Below are 11,615 nucleotides of genomic sequence, written 5' to 3' on the forward strand. Positions count from 1 at the left end.
TATGCCTTCAAGATTTCTATCTACTTTTTCTTTCTGTAGATCTAGTGCTTTCATTTTAATATTTAGATCTTTGATCCTTTTTGACTTTTCTGCAGTCTGATAGCTATGAGTCTAATTTTAGCCTTCAGCATATACAAAGCCAGTTTTTCCACCTCTGTTACTAAAGAGATGTTCTTTCCTCCAGTGAAAATGTTTGGGTCCTTTTTCAAAAAGAAGGTGCCTGAGTGTGTTTGGAGATGGGGATTGCATCTTCAAATCTGTTCCACTAATCTTTAGGAATGTTTTCTTTTGGTCAGGTACCATGCTGATTTTATCATGGGTTTTTGTAGTACATATTTTATAGTACAATTTCAGGTCAAGGACGGTAATGCCTAATAACTTTCCATTGTTGACCAGGATTGCCTTTGCTACTTCAGATCTCTTCTGTAACTAAAACCATTTTATGGATTTTTTTTCTAGGTCTATGAGGTACACTAATGGTATTTTGATTGGGGTTGCATTAAACCTGTGTAACAATTTTGAGTGTAGGGCCATTTTCTGAGTTTTCATTCTTCCTAATGCTTTGTTTTACTTAATGTCTAAAGGATCCTTTATTAACTAGAGCGGGACCATGGCACATAGATATATAAATTTTGAAGATCGGGAAGGCAATACTCCTTTTGCTCCCCCCACCTCACTTCTTCCTTTTTAATCCTTATTCCTTTTATTTTTTTATCTTATCTAATTGCTCTGGCTAATGTTTCCAGAACAATATTGAATAGGAATTGTGACAGTGGACATCTTAGTCTTATTCTTTATTTTAGAGTGAAAGATTTCAATATTTGTCCATTTGGTATGATTTGGCTATTGGTTTTTCATTGATGGATTTTATCAGATTGAGACAAAGACTGTCTACTTCAATTTTCTGTAAAGTTTTTATCCTGAATGAGTCTTGGACTTCATCAAATGCTTTTCTTGTGTCAGTTGAGGTGACCTGGTTTTATGACATATTATATATGTTGATTTTCTTACGTTGAACCATCCCTGCATTCAGAGGTTGAATCCCACTTGGTCATGTGATATAGTCTTCTTAATATTTTGGTGCATTGTGTTTGCTAATATTTTATTTAGAATTTTTGCATCTATGTTCATTTGGGAGTTTGATTTGCAGTGCTCTTTTCTGATTGTGTCTTTTTCTGGTTTTGGTACCAGATTAATACTTAGTCCAGGAATGACTTAGGGAGTATTGCTCCACTTTTGATTTCATTACAGTTTGAGGAATATTGGCATTAAATCTTTCCAAATTTCTTAAAGATTTCAGTTGTGAATCCATCAGAACCTGGGCTTTACTTTGTTGGAAAGTTTTAATTGCATTTTTAATTTCACTGACTGACACTGGATTATTTAGAAACTTTGTATCTTCTTAATTCAGTTTTGGTAATTCACACTAGGGATCTGTCCATTTCTTGTGTTTTCTATCCTATGTAAATAAAGATTTTCACAGCAGATATCGATGAGCTTCTGAATTTTCAGAGGATCTATAATGATTTAGTTTTTTTAATTTCACTTTACAAGAATTTGAATTTACCCTTTTCTTTTTTTGAAAAGGTTGTCTAGGTGTTTGTCAGTTTTATTTATTCTTTCAATAAACATTTCTTCAATTCATTAATTCTTTGTATTGTTTTATTAGTCTAAATTGTGTTAATTTTTGCTCTGATTTTTATAATTTCCATCCTTTTCTGGGCTTTGGGCTAGACTTGCTCTTCTTTTTGAGAAGGTTGTGGTGGAACATTTGGTTGGTTATTTACATGCCTTCCTTTTTCTTGATGTGAGAATTCACTACCATAAATTTCTCTTTCAGGACATCTTTCATTGTGTTTCACAGGTTCTGGTATGTATTATTTCTACTTTACATTAATTGTAGGTATTGTTTAATTTTTTATTTACTTTCTTTTTTTAAGTATTAAGTTTTATTTAAATATCCTCCAGTGAGAACAGAACAGGCCAATTACTACCTCTCTTCATAATACCAATGAGCCAGGTGGGGAGGGCAAGCACACCTGCAGCCAGCTGCCAGCCACTGTGATGGGTGGCATCTCAAGGGAGGCAGCCCTGTCCTGGCCCATAGCTAGAGCATTATCCACAGTGAAGCAAGGGTTCTCAATGGTCCCCTCAATGAACACGATCAGGCATGCTGCCTCAGAGTATGTTGTCAGGACATTGATCCGTATCATAGCTGCCTCCTGCATGAAAGCTTTGAAGTTGTCAGTAATGTCCTCATTGTTGATGTCCATCCCACACCACATGCTTCCCTGGGCATGCCAAGCCTATAGTTTCTTCAGAATGTTTGTTGCATCAAAGCCAGCCTTGTCACATAGATGGCGTGGGATAATCTCCAAGGCTGTAGCATATGCCCCAATCAGTAGCTGCTGTTTCTCTGGGATAGACCTTTAGTAATTCCAAAGGTACTTAGACAGCTATATCTCAATGGCTCCATCATCACCCACCACTGAATCATTCTTGATGGCCCTCCTGACAATCATGCGGAGACTGCTCTCGCTCCTCCATGAATTGCTCAGCTCCGCCATGGAGGATCAAGGTGCAAGTTTTGACTGTGGGGCAGCTGGTGAAGAACTTGCACTCTCACCTCCAATCTGGGTCTCTTCAAACAGCTGACAGCAGCCCAGCACATCTGCTGATAGAGCATTCACAGTCGTCTGGATTGAGCCTTTACAGGCCACCACTGGGACTATGTGATATTAAGGTCTCCTTGTTACACTTGTGTCATTGCTTGAGTTTTTGATGTCTATTAATATATTTCTTATAAAGTTTAGTGCTATTGTATTTGGTATGCACATATTTATGATTTTTATCTCTTTCTCTTGAAGTTTTCCACTAAGAAATATGTAAGAAAACTTAGTTCTTTCTTGATCATTCTTTGTTTGAAGTTTGCATTTTCTGCAGACAGAATAGCTACCTCTCCCTTTCTCTAGGTTCCTTATATATGGAATAATATTTTCCACCCTTTTGCTTTCAGTCTATGAATTTATTTTTGACTTAAACATATTTCTATCTTACAACTTATAGTTGGTTTTTGTTTCTTGTATCAATCTGTCAATCTGTTTCTTTTGATTGGTGAATTGAGAGCATTTACAGTGATGATTATAGTTGATATGTATTGGCTTCTCTTTACCATGTTAGTTTCTTGCTGTTGGTTCCCTGGTATTTTCCTTAGTTGGAACTGCTAACCATACATAGTGTCTTTTTCTGTTTTTATGCAACTATGGTTATTTTTATCTCTGTCTAGAAAATCTTTCAGTACTCATTGTTGTACTCATGAATATCTTCAAACGTTCTTTGTCATGGAAATGTAAAATATACTTTTGCATGGTAAATCAATCTGGGTTGGAAGTTATTTTCTCTCAAAACTGGACATACTTCACTCCAAGCCCATCCTGTCTTGAGAGTTTCTGTTGTGAAATTGACCATGATTTTAATTGGCTTTTCTTTACAGGTGATGTGTTTCTTTTCCCTAAAATTTTTTAATATTCTTTGTTGTTGTTGCTGTTGTTGAATTTCTGGGATCTTGATTATTGTTTGTATGGGTGCAGATTTATTTTGGTTATGGTTATTTGGAGTTCTGCATGCCTCTCTATATACATACAGATGTCAGTTTCTTTTCCCATGCTTTGGAAATGTTTTACTATGACTTCTCCAAATAATTTTTTTATGCCATTTGTGTTGGCTCCTGTTTTTTTCATTGGTGAGTATCCGTCTTTCTTTTTTCTTTTCTTTTTCCAGAACTGGGGATTAAACTCAGGCCCTTGCACTTTTCAGGGAAGTGCTTATTCCACTGAGTCATCTCCCCGGCCCCTTGAATATCAGTCTTATGTTTTTTTTTTTTCTTTGCATCATCTTACAGCTGTTGAGTCATTATTTCCTGATCACTTGTTACTTTCAGAAGTTCTTTCTCTTCATGGTCACTGGTCACTATCCTGACTTCAGGGTCTCAATTTCTGTCTCCAGTTTTGTTGAAGGGATTTTTCCAGTTTTCAATAGAATTCTTTTTCCTTTATTTAGGACAGAGTCTACAGGGCCTCAATATGCAGATCAGACTTATAGTGATTCTCCTGTTTTGAGTCTCCCAAGTGCTGGGATTACAAGCCACTGTGCTCTGCCTAAGCAGGTAAACAGATTTTTTTAATTCTCTGAATATCTCTCTGAGTCTCATTTCATGCATTCTATTTCATTCCTGTATTATTAATTTAAGATTTTCCTCATGTTCTTATGCTTCTCTTTTTTTCTAAGTCTATTCTAGATTCGCTGAGCCGTTCTTTCTTTGTGGTTGTCTTTTTCAGCTGAGAGATTATTTCTGATCTTATTTCTTCTGTACCTTCATAGATTTATATTTAGTTTTACTTCAGTTGCTAAGATTTCAGAATTTTTTGTCTACTATCTATTTTCCTCTACCTCAATGTCTTCTGGAGTTGTTCTGCATGGTTTGGAAATTTAAGATTACATTTTGCTTCTCTGTCTTGTCATTTTCTATTTCAAAAAATGTTTTATTTTGTTTTCTGTGTTAATCCTTGTAAGATTTTTGCATTAGGTAGTTGTATCAGTAACATTACAGTCTCTCTAAGGAAAGTCTGTTCTTCAGGGATGTTTTTGGTTTGTCTGTCCCGAATCCTACCTTCACAATTAATTAAGAGTTAGATACTGGGGGGAGGGTTTGGTTTGTTGGTTTTTTTTTTTTTTTAACTCAGTCACTAGTCTTTTGTTTTTAGGTTGTGTTAAACTTATTATCTTAGAGGTTCCCAGAATTGTTGTAAAAGGGAGAACAATAAATTATAAAAGATGTGACATAATTACTAAAGTAGTATAATTATAAATAAGAATAGCATCAAGCACAACTTAGAAACTTACAGAATGTTGTAACTTTTAATTTTGTACTTTGAACCATTGGAGCAAAATTTAGTTATATATCAAACTGATCATAAGTGAGAAGCTTGTATGCAAAGTGTTTCTCCTTGGTATAGGATTTTTCACCCACCATTTAAAAATCATGGCATATGAAATAAAGATAAATGCAAAGATAGTGGAAGCCAGGCTGTAGAACAAATGATAATCATTCAGTCTAGAGATACTATAGAAGAGGTCAGAAAAGAGAATGAAGGAGTAAGCAAGGGATTATCTGAACTTGGTGTCTGAGTTTAGAAGATGTGATGACTTTTCTTTGGCTGAGTTATCCCCCAGCTGCTTAGAAATTAGAAAAAAACAGAAATAAGTAAAGAATTAGAAAAAGGAAAGTAAAGAAAGATTTAAAAATCCCAAAAATAAATTTAAATTGAAAAGAAAGAAAAGGGAGTAGACACCCTTCTGCATCTATTCAATGTCTTTGTTCCCAATGCATGATGCTGATTCACCTAACTTACAGACTCTTGATTTGTCTTGGCAATTTTGTTTCAGATTTTTTCATTCCACTAGACCTCTCCATTGTGTGTACTCTTCTCAGCATCTGACTGTGTGGCTGGTGTTCTCTGTCGCTTGGTCCCACCAATGTGGGGATCAGGCACCTGGATTCTTTATGATGCATCAGTGGCTGGGTCCTAGATGGATATTGTGTTAGTTACTGGAAACTTTGATGTAGTCAGAAGGATCATTCATTTGGGTTTCCCCTGAAAGGACTCTTAGTTTCACATTCAAGAAACTAAATCATTTAAATTTATAATTTGACAATCACTTTCTTTTTTTCTGTATTTAGAGCAGGGTCTACATAGTGTTCAGGGTCTCACTATGTTGATCAGACTCATAGTGATGTGCCTGTTTACAGCCTCCCATGTGCTGGAATTATAGGCATGCACAACCATGCCCAGTCTCAACTGCAGTCTCAGCAGGGCCCAAGGGTGGGGTCAACATGGTAGGTCAGGGATCAAACTCCAGCAGCTGCGCTCTGCCTAAAGAAGTGCTTTAGTCCACTGAGCTATCAGACCAGACCTGGCAATCACTTTCGTAAAGCAGTGAACAAAATATATTTCTTCACAAGCCTACAGTAGACACTTTTTTCCAGGAATCTATAAGTGCTACTATGTCTTTCCTTTCTTGGTCTTGATTTTTGGTCATTGTTTAATCTTTCCTTAAGGTGTAAAGTTTCAGTATGTTATTTTGAAAAAGCAATCTCACGTAGTTAATATAATGTGTTAATATAATGCAAAGTAACATTTTGTTAAAGTTTAAAAACATTATTATTTCTGTAGAATACATTCCTAGATATACAGTTGTAGTTTGATATATCATTGTCCTACAAGTTACATCTCTTCCCATTAAAATTCCTAAGGAATAGGAGAAGAATCATGATAGTTCTTTTGAAGAAAATGGTTCAGATGGTTCAAAATGGTCTTACACAAATGTACAATACTGTAGAATGGACATTAATTGTTCTGACCAAAATCTGGTGCGGCAACAAAATAAGAAAGAAGTTTCTAGGATTGACCTTGATTGATGATGCAGTTTTGCCTTAATTTTCAGTGGAAGAGAGAAATGTAATTTAAGAAAGCCTATGTGGAATCATGTCTTGTAGTACACAGGAATTTAGCTTTCTAGACACATGACATAATTAATGCTCTTGAACTTTGAGTTATCTGATTTATATTTCTTCCTTTTTTATAAGCAGAAGGGGAAGAGTTGAACAAGCGAAACTTGAGTCATAAAATTTATAGAAAAGCCCTTATGAATCCCCCTTACGAATACTGATTTCTAGCATAGGCATGGTGGCATACATTTGTAATCAGCATTTGGGAGGCTGACACAGGAGAATGACTGAGTTTGAGGTCATCCTGGCCTACAAAGTTAGTTTTAGAACAGCCTGAACTGCATAGGGAAATGCAGTCATCAAGACAAAAACAAACAAGAAAAACAACAACAAAAAAAAAAAAACCATACTTTTTTCAAATATACTGATTTCCATTTCAATATTTCCACTGTAAAACAGTAAGATATCATGCCATATAAAATGATCAAATAAAAATTTAATATAATACCTTTTACACATATTTGTCTTACACAAAATTAAAATTAAACCATGTCCTAAGTTAAACAAACTAAATGAGGCTACATTAGGGAAAACAATCAACGTTTTTTATTTTATTTATTTATTTATTTATTTTATTTTTTTGTGGAACTGGGGATTGAACTCAGGCCCTTGCGCTTTCCAGGCAAGCAATTATTCTACTGAGCTATCTCCCCAGCCCAAAAGTTGAATTTTATTTATTTATTTATTTATTTATTTATTTATTTATTTTTTATTGGCGGAATGGGAGATTGAACTCAGGCCCTTGCGCTTGCGAGGGAAGCGCTTATTCTACCGAGCATCTCCCCGGACTCCAATCAAGATATTTTTCAAAGCAGAAACTAAGTAGAAAAAGAGACTACTCTTAGAGTAGTTGCTTATATCTTCCAAAAAATTCGAAAGCTTTTAGTTCTTTAAAGTGTATTCTTAAAGGAAAAAAAAACTTTCTTTCAAATCTGTGAAAAATGGATTGGTTTTCTCTCCTCCATAATTATTATAGGTACCTATACCCTACCAAAAACAAAAATGTAAACAATGCACTAAAGCCTAGGATAAAGAATGAATATTTACATTATTTCTTCATGAAGAGACAGTGAAAGTCTGGAACCATCTCCTACAAATAAATACATCATTTAAGGGGCTACAAAATAGTGAATGCATGTCACAGATTAAGTGTCTGTCTACATACAGGATCGTACCTTTTTAGCCCGTTTCATGGGAATAGGAAACCTAGGCCACTAACAGCCAGTAAAGTAATTTGTGGTTGTCAATGAAGAAAAATGAAGTAGTCCAGGAAGAAGGTAGGAAAAAAAAGTATAACTGAAGTTTGACTAATTCTCTGTGCTGATACCCTGAAGAGAAACAGCTTAGTCAATAGGCCCACGAGTTCTCAGATGTCCATAATTTCAATCTGTATTACAGTATTATCACATGTTGAAATCACAAACTAATAAATAATGGAAATTATACTTATTATAATTCACAGGTCTGGATCCTTCTTTAGACCTGGACTTGTTTAATTCTTTTCACAAGTATATAAATTTTCACAGAACATTTTTTTGAAATTTTTTGGTTAGATATAAAATTCTATTACTTTTTTCTGTTATCCTGTGCTCTTCATTATAAAAAGTCATTCTTATTCTTACATGTCATAGTAATATAAAATAATCATTTATATTAAAATTACATAACATTGCATAAATATACCCACTTAGAGTTGGATTTCCATTCCTTTGCAAACACCCTAACTCAATTATCATGTTCTATACTTTTGTATTATGCAGCATAATGTTTACAAGTGAATTTGTCGAGTTTATGTCTATACAAATGTGATCAGTCACATATGTATATATTTCTATTTCTGATATATTTGATTTCTTCCTTTTTTTGTGGAACTGCAGATTGAACTCCAGACCCTTGCACTTGCCAGGCAAGCGCTTCTTCTACTGAGCTATCTCCTTGGCCCCTATCTCTGAGATATTTGGATGACATACATGTCATCCTGTGTTTTCCTTTTTAGCACATTTGCTTTGTAAATTTGTATTGCCCTGATTTACTCTGGATGAGAATTTTCTCCATAATTTTTCATTTCCACATTACATATTTTAGATTTTGTTTATTAGTCATAAATTACTAATGTACATTTTGAGCTATAATAAAATTTCATTAAGTTACTTGCATTCTACACAATATAAGGATCATTAAATATTTTTTCTCAGATCTTTCTCTTGGTTTCAGATATTATGTTTATATTGTATCTTGTTTGTAACCTGACATTTTTTACCCCTCTGAAATGATATTTTTTAGTAAATGACTAGTAAGTTATCTAAATCAATGAATATTCACCTATTTGCTCTGTAATTCTTTTTTTTTCTATGAAATTCAACTTTCAGTAAGGATTTTATGTTAAGAAAACTTTTGTAATTTTCATAGTGTGTCCTGTCCACTGGATAGAAAATTTAGTAGAATTTCATAGCTAGACTTTTATCCAGTTATTTAACCACATGAATCCTTCATCTTCAGGAATCTAGTCTTGCTCAATAGAAGCCACTTGACACTTTATGAAAATCCCTCTGCTTTCTCTATTTGTCCTATTAGCTATGATGGGCAGGAATTCTACAATGATAGAACCTAGATGTTCAGACTGTGTAAGGATTCAGAACATAGTAAAATTTTTGAAAACATTTGACATTATTTTCTGGAAAATTGACCATATCTTTAATTTTTCATCTTGACCATTAACTTGGAGATCTTTTTTCAGAGTCAGCCATCTGGATGAGACACAGCCATTGCTTCTCCAATTTGCTCTCTGTGAAAGCCTGAGAAAATTTTTCTCTCTAGGTGACTCTCCTTAGGCACACTATACATCATCGATCACTTTCATCTGTGGCCCCATAATCTCCTTGACCAGAAAATTTGAAATACCACTAAGTTATAAAATGTCACAGCACAGGTTCTCTTCTGTCTTGTGTTATCACTGACCGTGAAGGGCTAGGTCCAAAATATTGACTATCATTGTAGCTCCTATTTTTCTCTAATTTTGATCTTCAAATTTTAGTTGTTAAACATCCAGAAGAGAATCTTAATGATATTATTACCTTGTAACAGAGACAGTTGACCTTAACAACACTATCTCTCTGAATATCAAACACCTTAGATAGAACATGGAACTGCTATTTTCCAGCAACCATGGATATTCTAAAATTTAAATCCCTATAGAATCTGAGAAGAAAACTCATTATACATTTCTACACAGAAATTTAGAAATCAAACCTATACAACATTGTAGCAGGACAATCTCATGATATTTTTTTCTTGTCTCATTTTCTTTTATGACCTTTTTTTTTTTTTAACAAACATTTACTTTAAAGAGAGTGTAGCAATAACTGGCATGACATTAGAAGCAATAAAAATTTAGAAGACCAAAATGGTAGATACTTCAAGCATGGTTTTAGTATTACACAATGCTATCCTCAGTGTAGTTTCATAGTTCACAGATATTAGTATATATAGTTAGTAAGGATGAGCATTCTACCATTAACTACTATTTTCAAAGACCTGATGGAGATTCATGGGACCACTGCCTTAACCATCTTGTTGATATAGATGTAGGGTTTTGCCCTGCCATATTTCCTAACTTTTCTCCTTTCTCTCTCTTTGTTGTTTAATCTGTAAATTCTCTCTTTCTATCTAACTGAGTTATACCTTTCAATTTTTATTTCTTCTTTTGGTTTCTTACATTAGTGAGACAATATGATATTTATATATGTAATTCTGGTTTATTTCACTTATGAGTATATCTTCAAATTGCATCCACTTATATACGAAGTCTTTCTTTGTAGCTGAATAATACTGCCTTGTATAAAGACAACACATCATTTTAATCCATTCCTCAGATGATGGGCATTTTGGTTGATTTGAGGATTTGGCTCTCACAAATTGTGCTGCTATAATCATAGGTGCACAAATATCACTATAAGATGATGTCTTCAGTTCTTTTGGAAAAATTCCCAGTAGGGAGATAGCTGGCTTGAATGGGATTTCCAGTCCTAATTTCTTAAGGAGTCTCCACATTGATTTCCATAATGGTTGCACCAGTCTACATTCGCACCAGCAGTGGAGAAGGGTTCCTTTTTCCCTCTAGCCTCTCCAACATTTGTTGTTGGTTGATTTCTTTATGATAGCCATTCTTTCTGGGGTGAGATGTATCTCAGTGTTCTTTTAATTTGCATTTCACAAATGACCAGTCATGTGGAAGAAATACAGGAAGATATCAACAACAAAGAAGAAATACAGGAAGCAAATAAATTCATATGCTTTGGATTTAAAATCTTTCAGTTCAGCTTATTTGTCCATATATTAACAGGAAACCACTTCATGCTTTTAGTACTTTACATATTCTGGACATTAATTTTCTGGCAAAAGAGTAGCTAGTGGAGATTTTCCCATTTTGAAAGTTGCTTCCTCACTCAATTTATGGTTTGTGCTGTGCACAGAACCTTTTAATGCAAAATAATCCCATTTGTCACATTCTATAATTTTCAGAGCTGTAGAAATCCTGTTCAGGAAATAATTGACTATGCTAGTATTGTGTCTTAAATTGTTTCCTCTTAGTTTTCCTCTAGTGACTTCAAGTTTCAGATCTTACACTAAGATTTGATCAATTTTGGCTTGTTTTTTGTGCAGGGTAAGAGATAGAAGTATATTTTGCATCTGGATAGGTAGATACTCTGTTTCCTCATAAACATTTGTTGAAATTTCATATTGTTTACAATGGTGTCTTTGGAATTTGTTCAGAATAGATGGTTATTGAAATGTGAATTTGGGTCGGCCGGATACCTCAGCAGAATAAAACATCTGCTTAGGCATGCACAGTGACTGGAGTTCGATCCCTGGCCTACCCTGCTAACTCTGTCATCAGGAGGTGCTCAGAGGGTGGCTGAGACTTGGCAGGGTGGTGTGCCCCTGTGAAGACTTAGGAGGCTGAAAACAGGAGAATCACTATGATTCTGATCTGTGTAGTGAGACCCTATAGACATGTACTAAATACATTAAGGAAGGAAGGCAGGGG

General features: G+C 34.6%; 1 pseudogene; it reads right to left on the reverse strand.

Annotated features, from left to right (window-relative positions):
- Positions 1 to 2,000: 2,000 nt before the first annotated feature.
- Positions 2,001 to 11,615, reverse strand: part of LOC101576017 — a 45,392-nt pseudogene continuing 35,777 nt past the window's right edge.

The sequence above is a fragment of the Octodon degus genome, unplaced genomic scaffold (genome assembly GCF_000260255.1).
Source record: "Octodon degus isolate 3935 unplaced genomic scaffold, OctDeg1.0 scaffold00009, whole genome shotgun sequence".
Classification (NCBI taxonomy): domain Eukaryota; kingdom Metazoa; phylum Chordata; class Mammalia; order Rodentia; family Octodontidae; genus Octodon; species Octodon degus.